Raw genomic sequence first — 19,372 nt, forward strand, 5'->3', positions numbered from 1 at the left:
GATTCTGATGCTGAAGAATCCATTCCAGCTGCTTCCCCACCAGAAGAATTCTCCTTTGGAGAAACCCTGCATGCCATGCGAGAACAGTTCCAATGGCAGCAACAGGATTTTTCAGACTCCAGAAAAAGACTTAGGACTTTTCTGCACCTACCACAGCATAGGCCCTTAGCTATACCTCCGGTTCTCTCTGTGGTGGATGATGCTTTCAATGATGTTTGCTCCGCTCCAGATTCTTTACCCCCAGCCCCTGCCAAACCAGACAGATTTTACAGGGTGCCAGATACTCATCACCACCTTTACAAGGCTCCTCTTGCAGACCCAGAAACTATATCCCAGGGTCCCAAGGCAGTAGCCGCAACCACAGCTAAAAACCCTATTCCTTCTGAAAGGGAAGCAAGGTCACTAGACAGATGGGGTAAAAAGGTCTACACTTCAGCTACTCTCTCAGCTAGAGCTTTAAACTGTCAGTTTCACATGATACAATACCAAGAGTTTATGCTTGATCAGTTAACTAAAAAGCTAACTACTGATGAATCTCTTGATAAGAAATATGTATTAGAGATGGTAAATAACATACAACAGGTTAGCAACCATTCTTTAAAATGTGGCTATGATGCACTGGAGGCTTCATTTAGATCAGCCATGACAGGCACAGTGATAAGAAGACATGCATGGTTAAAGGAACAAGCTTTACCGGATCATGTTAAAGCTAAGTTGCTAGATGCCCCTATGGACAAGACAAGTTTGTTTGGTACACCTGCCCAGCAGGTTATGAAGAAAATGGAAGAAAAGGCAAAATCTGTTCAAACTGTTAAAGATTTTCTGCAAGTCCAACCCCCAAGGTTTAGCAGGAACTGGCCTGCCAAAAATTGGTCCTTTCCTGACTCTGCAAAATTTCAAAGGGGCAGGAATAGACGTTCCAGAGGCAGAACCCAATCCAGAGGAGGTGCCTACAGAGGACGACAGTGGCAAGGTAACAACAGAGGCACAGACACAGCCACTACCTCTACATCAGCACAGCCACAGTGACTTAATCCTAAATCCGCCTACCAGGGAACAAATAGCAGCTCCTCTAGGCGGAAAGTTAACCTTATTTTCAAAGAACTGGCACTACATAACAAAAGACAAGTGGATTTTACAAACCATAGATCAAGGTTACCGGTTTCACTTCCACACTTTACCAGTCAAAAGAGGAATGCCAAATCTACCTCCACATCAGAAAACAGAGGCTCTACGCCAGATAATGGAGTTAGCAAACATGAGAGCTGTGGAAAGAGTGCCAACAGCAGAACAAGGAAAGGGGTTCTACTCCAGACTATTCCTAGTTCCAAGAAAGGAAAAAAGTTGGAGACCAATTCTCGACCTGTCCACCTTAAATACATACATCATTGTCCCAAAATTCAAAATGCTGACCCTACAGCAACTTCTTCCCATGCTGGGCAAGGAGTCTTGGCTGGTAACTCTAGATCTCAAGGAGGCATACCTGCACGTCCCATTCGACCAATCTGCAGAAGATACCTCAGATTTCTTGCAGGATCAGAGCACTTTCAATTCTCAGCATTGCCCTTTGGCTTATCTACTGCCCAGAGTATTCACAAAATGCCTGGCATCAGTAATCGCCCATTGCAGACTACAGGGGATTCAAATTTACCCATACCTGGACGACTGCCTGCTACAAGGGGACAACAAAAGCAAGCTGACAACAGATTTACAAAGGGTCATTTACTTGCTACAAGGACTGGGATACACAGTCAATTTACAAAAGTCAAGGCTGATACCATCCCAAACAAGGACATTCTTGGGCGCGGAATTGGACACAGTACAACAAATGGCATTCCTGACTACAGAAAAACAAAGAACTTCCTCTTTACTTCTTGGCACTAACAAAACTGAACAAGTTAACAGCAAGAAAATTTCTACAGGCCTTGGGCTTCATGGCATCATGCATAATCTTGGTCCCATTTGCCAGACTACATATGAGGAAACTACAGTGGTACCTAAAGAATTTATGGTCCCAACACAGACACAGTCTAGAAACAGAAATCCCACTAATTCCATGCTTAAAACAGGAGTTCCTATGGTGGGCTCAGGCATGCCAGTCAAACCCAGGCCTGCCCTTCCGCAGATGTCAACCAAGCCAGACCATCACAACAGACGCTTCAGATCTAGGATGGGGGCCCACATGCTGGACAAATGCGTGCAAGGATTGTGGACACAGGATCAAATTCACCTGCACATCAATCTAAAAGAAATGCTGGCAGTAAAACTGGCAATCCAAAAGTTCAAACCTTTCCTCAAAGAGGGCCAGTTGATGATAAGGACAGACAACACCACAGTCATGTGGTACATCAACAAACAGGGAGGCACTCATTCATACCCCTATGCAGAATGACCTTGGAGCTGTGGACCCTGGGACTCAGCTACAACATTCAGTTACAGGCAATATTTGTAGCGAGGAAAGACAATATTCTAGCAGAGATACTAAGCAGAACCACTTCGGTTGCCCACGAATGGAAGCTGCACCGGACATCTTCAAGACCATCTCAAAGAAATGGGGAATGCCACAGATAGACCTATTCGCATCACCTCTCAATCACCAGCTCGAAAAATTCTGCACGAGGACATTCCACCCACTAGCATGGAAAGTGGACTCACTCTCCTTCAACTGGAAAGGCCTAACAGCATATGCATTTCCTCCTCTTCCTCTGATACACAAGGTACTACTAAAGATCAAGGAAGAACGTCCAAGGATAATCCTGATAGCCCCAAACTGGCCAAGACAACACTGGTATCCACTACTGAAGAGCATGTCTCGAACAACATGTGGCCAATACCCCTGATGCCTTTGATGTTAACTCAGAACAACTACAGCATCATACATCCAAACCTAAAAACGCTGCAACTGACTGCATGGAACATCACATAGCAGCAGCTAATCCAGAACTTTCCCAAAGAGTTAAAGACATTATTCTTGAAGCACGCAGACCTTCAACAAGAAAGAACTATGCTGGAAAATGGAAAAGGTTTGTCATTTGGAGTACCGAAAGAGGAAAAGATGTGTCAAACATAGATATGCCTAACATTCTGGAGTATCTGGCCGAACTTCTTCATTCAGGCCTGTCCTACTCCTCCATCAAGATACATGCATCAGCTATATCAGCAGAATACAGCTTTGATCCTCCTGTTTTTTCACACCCTTTACTCAGGCAGTTCCTCAGAGGAATCAAGAATGTAAAACCTCCCAGGAAACCACCATTACCAGCTTGGGACTTAAACTTTGTGCTAGAAAAGTTGACACTAGCACCCTTTGAACCAGCAGCAACAGCAGACCTACAACACCTGTCATGGAAAACTGCTTTCCTACTGGCAATTACTTCAGCAAGGAGGGTTTCAGAACTACAGGCCTTAATGGCAGTGCAACCCTTCCTAATCTTCCACCAAGACAGAGTGTCCTTGAGGACTAATCCTACATTTATGCCTAAGGTGGTATCCAGAGTATCTTTAAACCAGGCAATCCACCTACCTTCCTTCTTTCCCAACCCACAAAACAGAGGGAAAGAATACTGCATACCTTGGATGTACATAGACAGCTACGCTACTACTTGGACAGAACTAAAAGTAGCAGAAAGACTGACCAACTTTTTGTAGCCTATGCAACTGGAAGGGAAGGAAAAGCTATTTCCAAACAGACAATCTCCAAATGGATAGGAAATTGCATACGATACTGTTACTCCTTCCATGGAAAACCAATTCCACAGAACATAAGACCTCATTCTACAAGGGCAACAGCCACTACCACAGCCTTCTTACGAGGAGTGGCAACCAAAGACATTATTGAGGCGGCTACTTGGACCTCCGTGCATACATTTGCCAAGCATTATAATTTGCCTCTTTATTCCAGATCCCGAGCAGGGTTTGCCACTGCTGTACTGCAAGGGATCTTAAACACACCATAATCTACCTTTATCCTCCTCCCTAGTTGGCTATGGTATTCTACCCACTTGTTATGACTGCAGATGCATCCATGAAGGACATAGTACAGTTTTGTACCTACCATAAATGTAGATGTCCGAACTGGATAGCATCTGCAGTCAGGATTACCCTCCCTCCTTCCCCTCTGTGGTACTCCTAGGGTGTTTACCCTCCTAATAGCTAGCTGTTGGGGGGGGAGTCTTTTATGGTGTATTTGTTTGTATATATGTACATATATGCTTATTGTTGTGTTTACCTCTATCTATTTGGAAACATTGGCATCTATCCAAATTTTACCCTGCAAGAGGGCTACTGGCATCTGGGGCAAGAAACACTGAGGAAAATGGCGTCGGCTGATGCTTTTATACCCGAAGACCAGCAGAGATGACGTCGGGTGGAGAGCGACATCAGCCGAAGCCGGACCCGGACTTTGGAATCCGGCCGACTGCAGGGCTGCCTGACGACAGGACAACCCACTTGTTATGACTGCAGATGCTATCCAGTTCGGACATCTACATTTATGGTAGGTACAAAACTGTACTTTTTGTAGCATAGGCTGGATTCACACTTCCTGAATCTGGACTTTTTTGTATCACTTGAGCACTAAAACCAGTTCTTCACTGAGTTACTGAAAGATCCGAGGCATCCATTGCTCCCAACTAACTTTAAGTGCTTGTTTTTGTCCTTGTATAGCACTTTTAATTGTATTTGCATTTTACTCTCTGTTTAAATTGTCTGAACCAACTGTTTTTTGCCACATTTTACTGTAAACTGTACTAGTTCAGCTGCAACCAGTTTTGCTGTTTCTGGGTCTGTTTTGTAACTTCTGAGTATCAAATTCAGGCCATCTTTGTTGGAGAGAGCCCTTCTGGACCCCTGTGGGAAGAAAGTCCTGTCTTGGTCCCACCTGCTCAAGGCTGACTGAACTAGAGCTCAGAGAGAGTGTCCTTATTGGCTGTTTTGAGTTAAAAGGGTTATTTCTTTTATTTAAGCATTTGTGCTTGTTTGCGTGTAGCGCACCATCGTGCACTGCCACATATCAGTAGTTACTGTTGGTGGTTATAGATGCAAACGTTTTGCCTGTTAAATTTTCCATTAGTACTTTGCTTGTGGTCCTCCAGAGGTTTTGTGCGGCCCTGCTCGACTGGCAGGTGGAGCACTAAGCCTGGCCATCACACCTCATACACTAGCCATTCCTAAGTGCGACTTCCTTTCCTGACCATATAAATTTACCTAACACTGTGGACAGACAATTTCCCACAGTTTCTCCAGCCAGCTTGGTTAACATGGGCATCATGAGGCAGTGTAGCAACTGCCTCATGTTCGTTGACAACCCTCTACTCTTAGTCCACACAAACTCAACATGTGAGAGATTCAACTATATTAACAACCTTGAATCTGTGCTCTCTAACACACCAATCAGTACATATGACAGTGGGCGGGTTGTCAGCATGCACACCTCACCTCCTACTCCACCCAAACCCACATCACACATGCCTACATATGCAGAGGTTCTCACCAGAAACATACTGAAACACCATAGACCTCCCAAACACAAACATAAGCACACTACACTTAATACTTCCTCTGCAGAACACAGTACACATAATAGCTGTTGCACCAGTGTCTCACCTGTCAAGCCGTAAAGGCAAAACACAAAACCAGACATATTAGTCATAGGTGAATACATTGTCAGACACAGATATCCCTCTCAACAGGCTGGATAAGGAGAAGGTCACAGTCAAATGTCTGTCAGGTGCCAGGATCGGCCATATCACATGTGCACTCAAGTCTCTCAAAAACAGGTACTGTTATGACTCTGTCATAGTCCATGTTGATGTGAATGACTTGAGACGTGCCTCTCAGAACTATATGAAGATAGACCTGACTGAGCTCTCAGATTATGTGTGTCAGGCACGTATGTCCGTAGCTTTGAGCAGTATTTTACCTTCACCTGATGCCTCAATACAAACAGAAAATGATTGACTTCAGTAATTGGCTTAGTTTCTGGTGTCTTTCTAAGGGGATACAGTATATGTCAGCCTGGGATGACATGATCGACAGACCTTTATGCTTTGCCAGAGATGGTCTTCATCTGTCACCCGTGGGATTTCGGCTACTGGCTAAGGCTCTTGCCATTCCTCTAGTGCATTTTTAAGCAGTGCCTCAAGGACAAAATTCCTGATGTAAAAACTCCATCTAAAAACAACGTCAAGGATATGCTGCTAAACGCTAGGAGTCTTAACATGAAACTGCACAGTCACGGGCACCTGCTTCGGGGCTGTGGAGGGCACCCCAACCATACTGGGCTACACCTCCTTCCACACGTTCAAACCACAAACTGAAGGCATGCAAACTAAAGAGGCAGTGTATCAATATTCATTAAAGATAAATACACCTCCAGATTGGTTAAACAGTATAATTCCCTGGAGATGCTTCAGGTGTAAATAACTGTTGGTAGGACACTTATGCAAGTCATTGCCAGCTACAAGACCCCCTCCATGAATCAGGACACCCACTCTGCCCTTTGGAATCTACTTGAGTCTATCAAGATACATCCGAAAACCCTGCTTTTGGGTGACTTTAACTATCCATCCATTGGCTGGGTAAATTACTCATGCTCTAATTCACTTGCCCAAAGGTTCCTTGACTTTATTAACTCCAGTGTACTGAACCAGCTAGTTGACACCCCACAAGAGGTGCCAACATCCTGGAACTGGTGCTTATTAGTATGGGGGACCACTATAGCACCCCCACTGTGAGGTCTTCCCTAGTGAGATCTGACCACAAGTCAGCGTCATATGAAGCAAATGTCACACATGACCCCCCCCCCAGCAGCAATTAAACTAAAAAACTTCTCCAAAGCAGATTATAACCTCTTACTGGATGGTATAAATAGCTTCAGTGCACCTCCCCCTCAGATGGACCTGGCAGCTACACTGAGTTCTACACCAGTGCTTTATACAAACACCTGTATAACTGCATTGACCTGGCTGTACCAGATAGGACCAAAACAAGCTCCTCAAAGAAGAGCAAACCTGCCTGGTGGACAACTGCCATTAGCAGGCTTTACAATAAGAGGAAGAAATTGCTGTCTTAAGAGTAAGAAGGAGTGAGCCCTAAACTGGAAACACTCCCTTCTCAGCTTAAGCAAATAAGACTTCTTGTGAAGCCCAAAGCAAACTACGAATCTAAATTAGCTTCCTCAATTAAGGACAGCCACAAGGTGTTCTTTAGTTACATCCGTAACCTAAAAGGAAAGGCCCAAATTTGTGCCGAACTGGTAGTTAATGATACCACATATACCGAGCCTGTGGACATAGCTAACCTGTTAGCCGACATGTTCTATGAAAACTTTACCCCCCTGTCCCTGCCACAAGTACCCCATGTCATCCCTACCACCTGTCCTCTACCTTGTAACTCTAAAGAGCAGGTCATAAACGTCCTCTCTAAGGCCAAAAACACAGCATCTATGGGACCTGATAACATCCCAGGTTGCGTCCTACATGGGCTCAAACACGAATTAGCAAGACCACTGGGTACACTTTTCAATCATAGTCTAAGCTCTGGATTTTTCCCAGCTGAATGTGGCCACCATTGTCCCCCTTGCACAAAGATGGTGCTTCCACTGACCCTAGGAACTATAGACTTAGCCTGACTAGCCTTATCTGCAAGACCATGAAGCAAATTATCATGGACCTTATCAACAAAGATATAGGTGATCTCCAAAGACTTGACCCTACTCAGTTTGGATTTGTCAAAGGGAGATCATACCTGTTAAACCTGGTGGACTTCTCTGAGACAGTCACCAAGGCCCTGGACAAGGGGAAATCTGTGTATACAGCCTACCTAGACTTAGCCAAGACTTTTGACAATATCACCCACTCAGGCATCATTGACAAACTCACCTAGCTAGGTATCAACCCTTATATCATTAGATGGGTCGCTAACTGGCTCACTGATAGAACCCATATAGTCAAAATAGGGGAATACACCTCCAACAGCAGACCTATAACCAGTGGTGTTCCACAGGGATCAGTCCTGGGACCTCTCCTGTTTGGAATCTATTTCTTCAAAGTACAAGCCAACACTAAAGGTCTGTGGCTGACAAAGTTTGGTGATGACTGCAAACTGGGAGCAGTCATAGAATCTCCAAACGATGTCAACATCCTACAAGAGAGTCTTACACAAACAAATGATTGGTGCCAAAGTCATGGCCTTAAACTCATTGCAAAAAAATGTTCCATCATTTATTTTGGTAAATGCGATGTTCCTGCTAGCTACCACATCAATAACAACATCCTAAGTACGCACTCAGTGGTGAGAGATCTTGGCACACTGGTTGACAGTAACCTTACCTTTGCTCACCATGTCTCCACAGTGGTAAGAAGGGCATTCTATATTGCTTATCTCATAAGTAAGGACATTGCATCCAGAAAAAAAAGTTATAACCTCTCTGTACTTTTCCCTCATCAGGCCAATAATTGAGTACAACGTCCCTTTTGGTATGTACCTTTCCAAGCATATGCAGCAATTGTAGAGACCACAAAGGTTCTTTACAAGGAAAATTCAAGGTCTTCAGCATCTGTCCTGTGTGGATTGTTTGAAATCACGTCACTTTATTCTGTTTCATACATAGTACTCAGAGGCAATCTGTGTCTTGCATATAAGACAATGTATGACCCTGCTTTATTGGAAATGCTGCATATCCGCAAGTCATGTGGTACAGTAGTTACTTGCTCTAAAGACCTTAACCCGGTATGTGACACTAACAGAATTTGCTGGAGAGACAGATTTGTCTTACAGAAGTTACCACACCCTTCGAATGGACACACACTTCCTGTGAAACAGTGCACCTCATTGGCCCTCTTCAAATGCAGTCTGGACGATTGGATGGGTAACCGTAAATTCACTCCGGGGGTTCCACCTGTGTCCCTCTTGGACAAGGGCATTTCATGCTGATCATTGAAATAAGGGTAGAACTTGGCTAGGCTTGTAAGGGCCCTAAGGCCATTAGCCTAGTAACTTCTTTTGATCCTATGAATCCTAACTGCTGCCTTATTAGTTCCCCTGAACTCATAGTGGCAATCTCAAGAATGAGAAATGTGCTTGCTTGTCATTGTGCTGGAAGCGTTAGTGCTTGCTTTTTACCAACAGTTAGTTTTGGGCCGAGCCCACTAATGCTGTAGTTTTAACAGGGTCAAGAAAGAAGACTGTACTTCAGCAGGTGTGTGACTGTGAAAGAGTTTCTGGGATGTGCCGGTGTTAATGATGCTATCTTTTCATGTCCAGTGACCTTTTCATCTCTCTCTCTCTCTTTCACTTGTTTAGTTAATCGTTTGGTAACTGGATACACAGTTATGTAATCCTTTTCCTGCTTGACACTAAACTTGGAATTCTCTTGCTGATGTTACTATTTTATCTGTACTGCCTCATCCGTCACAGCCCTGTAGGAAATTGCACAGCTGCTGCTGTAGAGATGTGGCTGAACAATTCAGACCATGTTCCCAACACCCCCCCCCCCAAAAAAAAAAGAAAAGAAAAAAAAAAGCTAATGCTCTTCCCTTCAAACTAAACAATCTCCTAAAAACTCATCTCAGATCACCCCAGATAACAAAATAAAAACAGAAACAGTAACTCATTCCAAACTACTAGGAGCTGTAAATGATGATGACCTCCACTTTCAGCAGCACATACTTATTCACTGTCAAAAGGTGTTTGACAGACTGTAAGAGTAAATCTGCCTGCTTCCACCTCCACTGTATGTTTCCCTCATACTCACAAACATCAATACTAACTGTAAAAGTAAACTTGCCTCTTGCAACCCCAAGTAGCAAAGTTTGCAACCAACTGAATGTCACTAAAGCATCTAAACTGGCTAGAAAACCCAAGCCATGTAACCTACTGACAGTTAATAATCGCACATAACTTACTATCCTCTCCTGACAAATGTCCTGCAGAGCAGAGCATTCTTCTGCACCACTCTCCAACCAGAGACCTTCGCTCCAGTTAGAAGCCCATCTGCAAACTACGTAACTCTGCTGGCATGTTACTTTGCTCTTACTGTCTCAGAACTGTGGAACAAAATCTTTAGACACCTAAAACAGGAAAATAAGATGAACAAAGTCCAAATGTTGTTAAAACAATGTCTAAATCAGTCCTGAGTTTGCTGTTGCTCCTCACCAAGCTAGCCCTCCATTTTGCTAAGTACTGCATTTATAACTTTCTGCTCTAACTTGCATATTTCTAATATTCTTTTTCCTTTAAAATATTGTTTTTGGTTACAGTTCTATGCATATCTTATTTTATTTTCTTTGTGGTAAAACTATTCTGTGTGTCACTACTTTTTATTTGTGCGTTTCTAGGTGTCTGCATTATGAAAAATGTGCTTTGTGGTCTGTAATTTATCCTATGTTTTAAACTTTGTACTTTATCTTACAGTTTACGTACTTTATTTAAAAAATTTGTGGAGTTTTTCTACTTGGGCCTTTACTGAAACTGAGCTGTGCCATTCAGACTTTTCCAGTTAACAAAAATAAATATACAGGCTGTTTAACAAGAGCACCTGTAAATGTGTTGTTCATTAACATTTTCAGTATCCAGTCAGTCGTCACGTTTTTGTAAAGTAGAAAAAAGTCAGAGTACTGTGCGAAATATGCATGTGGACATGGTGAGTGCATGTATACTCCACATAAGCAGTAACTAGTGGTCAAAATGGAACACTGGAGTCTTGGTCTGTGATGCATTGTTGGTAACGGGTCTGCCCCCCCCCCCCCCCCCCCGAAGGCACTCATCAGGTTTGTAGGTCAAGTTATGGGGAAGGGAGACATCTAAATCAGCAAGTGCAGTAGTGTCCCCTTGGCAAAATAGAACACTAATGAACCAATTTGTGTAGCTCCTTATATTAAACAGCAGTAACATAAAAGAGAATGTTAAGGTGCTCTACCTGTATATTGTGCAGGAAGATTGAAGTTTGTGTCTTTGCAGTGCTGTTACCATGTTCATTTTGCAGTGTTGTGGTCATGTAGTTGGAATGTTTTTTTTTTTTTGCAGCAGTAGTAATGCAGAAATATGTAACCATAGCTGATGTTTTTTATTTCTTTGATTTTAGTTTTTTAGATTTCATATTTACATTATTTTGTGAGTTACTTGGACATAAAAAATAGGGGAAGGGAAACACTACCTTTTTGTGTTAAAGATTAGCTAGCTGGCTGCAGTGAACAGAGGACATTATGAATACCTTGGTGGGTTTAAGATCAGTGAAAATATTGAACTTGACAAATAACTTCAAACAGGTCACCTGATTTAGATGATTTGCATTCTGGGGTAGTTGACACACTGTTAAAACTAGGACAAGTTAAAGTATGCAATTTTACTTTTTACCTGCACCCCTGCGTGTGTTATCTTTAGCAATGGGACTATTACTGGTACAGGTTTCACCATAAGATGCTTTTTATTCTTTTTGTAAAATCATTCATAAATTTCATTAGTTTATCACTGAGGCTTTAAAGGACATTTGGACACTGGAGAACCCAGTAGAGTGGGAAGGCATGTTGTGTGTTTGTTAAAGTCTGTTGATGCACATCACACTACCCAGAAGGGGTAGTGCAGTATGTGTCCATACAATTTGGCGTTCAGGGGAATAAGCCCAACTTTCTGTGACACACTGATAGTTGAATGTGTCGTCTTGAAAGAAGGAAAAAACAGGTATGAATCACAGCCGTAGAAGTCTTATTTCCCAGCACCGCGGTACCCTTTGTCAGTATAGTTAGCAGTTTGCCCTGGACACTAGAAACAGTATTTATTTTGTTTGCATTTGTTAACCAGGTGGGTGGGCTGGTCCAGAAACCCTTTTCTATCGTGTACTAGGTGTGGAATCACTAAACAGTGTACACATATGTAATGCAGTGCTCATGAAATACATTGAATTGCAAAGCCAACAATGCATACATTAGGGAGTAAATAAACAACACAGATAGTACAGTAACAGTGGCGAAATCAGTGTCAAAAGAGATGAGGTAAACAACCTAAGTAGCATCAAAAGAGCATTTAGAAGCTGGAAGGTGCACTTATGTACTATTTTATGCTTTTTTGAAGGGGGGATGGCCAACAGTGACTTCAAGTGAGTCTTGAAAAAGAAAGTTAACAATACTGTAAAAATTTAGTAAAATACGTATAAAACGTATTAACAGAAAAAGAGTAGTATTCGCCCTTCAGCCTTTATAAACGGGCTTATGAGTTTAGGATGTGCAGGGACCCTACTGATATACTAAAAACTTTGGTATACAGAAGAAGGGAGTCTGTATCCAGTCATTGGAGGAGGTAACCTCTTTTAGTTAAAAACTGGGGGAGAATTCCCAACCGTCAATTAGCTGACTGGTTAACTCTGCAATATTCCTTTATCAGGCCATAAAAGAAATTATTTGTATCCCCTGTTTATAACTCTTTAGTAGAAAAATACCTCTTCAAGCCATAACTTAATAAGAAGCTGACAGGACAAGGTTTATTATAACTCTTTTAGAGATAGTTAATACTGAAATATTTTGATGGTCAATAAAGATTTATGTCTTGGCTGACAACCACATCAGCTATCAGATTACTTTTTTTTTTTTTTTGCACACCTTTTGGGACTTGTTTCATCTGCAAAAACCCATGCAGTTTGATAGGTATCAGAATCCAATGGGGGGTCTAGAAGTGCATCAGCTGAGAATTTTGACTGTTTCTGTCTCTTCCTCAAAAAATATCTGTCTCTTCCTCAAAAAATAGTGAAAATAAGCTACCCCCTACAAAGAATGATCATTTAGAATTATTTTTCCAACAAGCAGTTTGTTGAACTCCTGAAATGCTATAAGAATTTGTTGGTACAGAATATCTAATGTATAATGGGTTTTGCTGCAGTAATTTATTTAATTCTTTTGCATAAATTTTGGGTACTTGCGTATTATCGCAACCAGATTTCTAATCTAATGCAAATCATAATGTCTTCGTGGAACAAGTGTATGTGAAATTAAAAAGGGGTGTGTAAATGCAATTTACTATTTATCACTTTGGTTCTGAAACAGGAACAGGAATAATGGCTAAATTCGTATTCCTGGGTAGCGTCCTTTGCCGATGACATTTACCGAAAAGTAAAATTAACCTGGTGCTACACATACGGCGTATGTATATCATTACTTACTGACTTGGTACACAGTCGCACATTCTTATGAGGGACTGACCAAAAATGTGTCAAAAAGCTGGAAAATGTGCGCAAATCTGGACAGTTGCTAGGTATGTATACCTGCAATTGTAGTGAGAATTAGGTACACTGGAGCAAAGCCGCAGTTATGTGCAGCAGCCCATTTAATTTCGGACTGCGGGAGTATGATCACTACATGTACCTAACTGAAAACAGACGTTACCAATTCTACCTTTCACATTAACCATTCTGCCGTAACTGAAGGCAAGCTTTGCCAAAGAAGTGACGATGACAGCCATTCGTGTCAACATAGTAGTGCACGACATGTGGTGACAACTGGAAATAACGGGAGGACAAGAGCCTAAAAAATCTGGATACATTTTAATTAGTTATACACTTTGAAATTGACGCAGTAATGTGAAATATTTGTGTCACCACGTGAACACCATATGAATATTTCTTATTTACGTTTTATCGGTTACATATCTGGTTGCAGTAATACGCAAGTACCAAATTTTGTAACAGTTTGCATAATTGTAAATGAATCCTGTTGAAAAATAAGCAGTTGAAGTAGTTTATATTTAGACAGATCCAGATGTTCTTCGTGTTTCACTGTTGCAGTCATCACCTGTGGGTTATCCCTGCTGTGGTAGCCCTCAGCCAGCCCGAATGTCAGAGTCGATGTTTTTCTGCATCGGCTGCAGTTGCCTGTAGTGTGACGTCAGGTCATCAGTGCTCTAAAACAAGGCAGCCGATGTCATTACAGCAGCCTTTCTTGCTGTGGAGCCTGTAGCAGAAACAGTTTGCACGAGTGCTGGTCGGTCACTATCAGAGTTTGAATTTCAGCTGAAAACGTCTAAAGTTAAGTACCCCATTGAGGACCCTTTTTTCTTGCACTAGCTGATGTCTGAAAAAGTTAACAACTGTCTCGCCTGTGGAAAGCAGATCCTACACCGAGACTTCCATTCTTACTGTGTCACTTGTTTAGGCCCAGACCATGACGTCCCCTGTTGCCGGGTCTCTGCCCTCTTTAATGCGAGAACCATTTGCCGTAGAGCTCTTATTGTAGACAGTTATTTTCATGTTCCGTCTTCACATTCCGATATGGCATCCATCAGCCAACAATCCGTGGACATTCTGAAAAAATGCAGAGATAAAGATAGAGACAGACCACACAAGGCTAAGCCTTCCAATGACGCTACTGCTAAGCAGGTTGTCAGTTCTCCAGAATTCAGTGAGGTGCTTTCGCAGCCCCCGATGCCTGATTCGATATCTATGCAGGCCTCTACTAAGACCCTTTCAGAGTCTGGTATGCCACAGAAGTCTTCATCTTCTTCAGAGCCTTTGGCTGTCTCTGTCTCGGTTGGGTCCGGAGCTGCGGCGCAAGCACCGACTTCCGAGGAGGCCTTTCACTCTACCGAATCTAGACAAAAGCTGACGTCTTCTCATCTGACTACCATTTCTCTCAGACCGACAGATTCTCTCAGGCCTAGAAGCCAGGCCACTCCTAGAAAATCTGTTTCTAGCCACCATCTTGCTCCTGCTCCACCACACCAAGCACAAATGCTTAAAATGGCGGAGGATGTCACCTCCCTTATCCAGGGTAGTCAGACCACAACTTCTCAATGGAAAAGGCACCCTTCTCCAGAAATTATGACAGAACAGGATTCTGAGGTATCTGACTATTCGCATTTTGAAGAGGAACAGCAATCTCTGACTGTTTATGAAGATTCAGATGCAGAGGAATCCATCCCTTCTGCCTCCCCTCCAGAGGACCTTTCCTTCGGGGAAACCCTTCACACACTCAGAGAAAATTTCCAGTGGGAATCTCAAGACTTTCCCTAGTCTAAGGAAAGATTTAGGGAGTTTCTGGACCTGCCCCAACACAGACTCCTGGCCATCCCCCTATTTTAGAAGTGGTGGATGATGTTTTCCATTAATCCAGCTTACCCCCTGATGCCGTCCCACCTGCTCCCAGTAAACCAGGCAGCTATTACAGAGTACCGGATTCTCACAAATACCTGTACAGAAATCCTGCTGCAGACTCAGAGGTCATTACACAGGGTCCTAAAAGAGCTGAGACTAGTTCTGCCAAGAATCCTATTCCTTCTGACAAGGACTCCAGAGCTCTGGACAGATTGGGTAAAAAAGTATGCACCTCTGCAGCCTTAGCTATCAGAGCACTCAGTTGTCAGTTCCATATGGTAAAACATCAGCAACACACTTTGGAACTATTAAAACAAAAGATTTCTACCTTTCCTGACTGTGCCAATTCAAAAGAGTTAGCAGATTTATTGCACTCTGCTTGTCAAGTGGCCAAATACTCATTACACTGTGGATATGATGCCCTAGAAGCCTCTAGCAGAGCAGCAGTGACAGGAACTGTTATTAGAAGACATGCATTGCTGAACGAAGAACCTCGCCCTGATCATGTCAAGTCTAAACTTATTGCTGCACCCCTGAATAAGGAGCGCTTGTTTGGAGGAAAAGCAGCAGAGGTGCTTAAAAAGATGGAAGACAAAGCAAAAACTGTGCAAACAGTAAAAGATTTCTTTCAGGTTCAACCTCCCAGGTTCAGCAGGAACTTTCTCTCTAAGCACTGATCCTTCCCTGCACCTAGCAGACAGGGCCAAAGTAAGCCCCGCAAGGACATACCATCCAGGCCCCTATCCCAGGGCCAGCAGAGAAGCAAACAATGGACCACTTCCATCCCAAAGGGAGGGAGTTCTAAGCCACCCTTCTATGGCAAAAATTCACAATGACTCCCACTTCCCCCTCTGCCCTCCCTTCACTCACCAAAAACTAGGAGGAAGGCTCTCCCTCTTCAAAGAAAATTGCCTTTCTGTAACAAAGGACCAATGGGTCTTAAAGATAATTTTTCAGGGATACAAATTCTCTTTCAGCGAACTCCCAATTCCAAGAGTGTACTCAGACTTACCTCCAAATCAGTGGGCAGAGGCATTGGAACAGGTGCAAACTCTTATATCCCAGGGGGCAGTAGAACCTGTCCCCATAGATCAAGCAGGCAAAGGCTTTTATTCCAGACTATTCCTTGTTCCCAGAAAAGAGGGCACTTGGCACTCCATCCTGGATCTATCCATTATGAACACCTCCCTGGTGGTCCCCAGATTTAAAATGCTCACTTTGCAGCAGCTGCTGCCTATGGTTACAAAAAATGCTTGGCTAGTGACCCTAGACCTAGAAAATGCCTACCTCCACATCCCCATAAGGGAATCCTGCAGGAAATTCTTGCACTTCAGAGTAGGATCACAACACTTTCAGTTCTCTGCACTGCCCTTTGACTTATCTACTGCACCCATAGTATTCACCAAATGCTTAGTCCCAGCCATAGCATTTTGCAGACAAAGAAGTATTCAGATTTATTTTTAGCTTGATGACTGCCTCATTCAGGCAGAGTGCAATGAAAAGCTGCTGCAGGACCTTCTCCTTGTCAAATCCCTCCTAACTTCCCTAGGGTTCACCATCACTTGGTTAAATCAAAGCAAACCCCCACCAGGAAGATCATTTTCTTGGGAGCACTGCTAGACACAGCATCCCAAATAACCTTTCTAGCCCCAGAAAAGCAGAGCTTCCTGCCTCTCTACTTTACCCAGCTGTCTTCCAGAAGTCACCTCACTGCAAAGAAATTCCTGCAAGCCCTGGGATACATAGCATCTTGCATCCTTCTAATTCCTCTGGTCTTCACATGAGAAAATTTCAGTTGTACCTAAAGAACCTTTGGTGCCAGCAATCTCAGTCCCTAGAGACCGGTCTCCCTTTGATCCCGTGTATAAAAGCCGAGTTCCTCTGGTGGGCAGAGGCCTGTGCCAAGAACAAGGGTCTTCCCTTCATTCTCCACCCTACCGGCCAGACCATCACTACCGATGCCTCAGACATTGCTTGGGGCGCTCACCTAGCAGGCAGGTGCACCCAAGGTCTTTAGGATGCCCAGCACCTCCACTTACACATCAATCAGAAGGAAATGATGGCAGTACAAAAGGCTCTGACATCCTTCAAACCCCATCTCAGGCCAGGGGTCCTCCTTATAAAAACAGACAACACCACAGTAATGTGGTATATCAGCAAACAGGGAGGGACCCAGTCTTACCCTCTGTGCAGACTAGCCATGAACCTCTGGCTGACAGCCACGTCCATGGGTCTACACCTAATTGCCCAATACCTACCAAGGGTCAACAACACCGTGGCAGACCACCTAAGCAGAAACGTGTTGGACCCCCATGAATGGCAGCTCCACGGGGAAATCTTTCTGCAAATCACTCAGGAGTGAGGGACTCCAGAGGTGGGTCTTTTTGCTTCGCACCTCAACCATCAGCTGCAAAAGTTCTGTACCAGGGAGTATCACCTCCTAGCATGGAAGGTGGATGCCTTGACCTTCCCGTGGAACTCCCTCTTTGTGTATGCATTCCCTCCTCTGCCTCTAATTCCCAAGGTACTGATCAAAATAAGGGAGGAGAGACCAAAGGCCATCCTCATTGCTCCACATTGGCCCAGGCAGCATTGGTACCCCTTACTTGCAGCCTGACCTTACAGCCCCCCAAGCAGCTTCCCCTGATCTCAGACCTCTTGACCCAGGTGAGGGGGGAAATACTGCACCCAGACTTGCAGACTCCCAATCTTTCAGCATAGCTTATACCGTAAAAGCTGACAAAGAGTCCCTGTTAAGCAAACAGGTCCTAGATATTATCACAGAGGCCAGAAGGCCCAGTACCAGAAAATCTTATACAGGGAAATGGAAAAGATTCTGCTCCTGGAGCCAGTCCAGAGGGGCCAGTACCTCACATCCTTCTATCCCTCTTATCTTGGATTATCTAGCCGAGTTGCTCAAAAGTGGCCTCTCCTTCTCTTCTATTAAAATCCATGCCTCCGCCATTTCAGCCCATTACGATTCAGACCTACCCCTCTTCTCACATCCTTTGATTAAATAATTCCACAGAGGGGCCTCTAATATTAGACCTCCCAGAAGGCCTCCCACGTCAGCCGGGGACCTGAATTTTGCTTTAGAAAATCTAACCTTACCTCCTTTCGAACCTGCTGCTTCAACAGAATTGAAATACCTCTCCTGGAAGACTGCCTTCCTACTAGCTGTCACCTCAGCCAGAAGGGTTTCAGAACTTCAGGCACTCATGGCTGTTGAACCGTTCATCATTTTCCACGCAGGTAGGGTCTCCCTGAGGACTAACCCCTCCTTTATATCCAATGTGGTATCTGATGTGACCCTCAACCAGGCCGTACACCTATCCACCTTCTTTCCCAACCCTCAAAATAAGGGAGAAAGAATTCTGCACTAGCTAGACATGCACCGACAGCTCAGATACTATCTGGACCGTACTAAACCCTTCAGAAAAACAGACCCAACTGCTTGTCAGCTTTGCCCCAGGGGCAGAGGGGAAGCCCATTTCCAAGGAAAACATTTCCAAATGGGTATCACACTGTATCCATTTCTGCTACAGAATACATGGGAACCCCTCCCAAGTCTATTCGTACCCATTCCACTAGGGCAGCCTCCACTTCCACAGCCTTCCTCAGAGGAGTCCCCACTAGGGACATCTTGGATGCTGCACCTGGACCTCCGTCCATACCTTACAAAGCATTACCACCTACCTCTTTTTTCTAAGTCTAGGGCAGGGTTTGCCTAGGCAGTTCTGCAGGGCTTGCTGACCCATGCCTAGGGCTCTAACCTATCCTTCCACCCCTCTCCTCAGCTTTGGGAATCCTCCCACAGGTGATGACTGCAACAGTGAAACACGAAGAACATAGTACAGTTGCGTACACTTACCATAAATGTAGATGTTCAAGTGTATTCACTGTTGCAGTTCTGGTTTCCCTCCCTCCATCCCCCTTATATCCTCTTCCCCTAGGGGGACATAAGCTTCCCATGGTGGCTTTTAGCCACCAGGACCACTTTACCTTATTTCCTTGTGCTCCTGATGGGTTAGAGCAAGAAAAACTGATGTAATGACATTGGCTGCCTTGCTTTATAGCACTGACGACCTGATGTCAGACTACAGGCAACTGCAGCCAATGCAGAAAAATATTGACTCTGGTATTCGGGCCGGCCGAGGGCTACCACAGCAGGCATAACCCACAGGTGGTGACTGCAACAGTGAATACACTCAAACATCTACATTTATGGTAAGTGTACACAACTGTACTTTCTGGCATGACTATGGGTAGAAAGGGGTAAGAATAACAGTTTTTATA

The 19,372-nt window shown here is 43.9% G+C and overlaps 1 protein-coding gene across 1 annotated transcript in view; it reads left to right on the forward strand.

Moving 5' to 3' along the window:
• Window positions 1–19,372, forward strand: part of ULK1 (unc-51 like autophagy activating kinase 1) — a 1,203,955-nt gene that overhangs the window by 255,270 nt on the left and 929,313 nt on the right. The window lies entirely within an intron of this gene.

Source organism: Protopterus annectens, chromosome 4.part0 (genome assembly GCF_019279795.1).
Source record: "Protopterus annectens isolate FY-2018-M chromosome 4.part0, PAN1.0, whole genome shotgun sequence".
Classification (NCBI taxonomy): Eukaryota; Metazoa; Chordata; order Ceratodontiformes; family Protopteridae; genus Protopterus; species Protopterus annectens.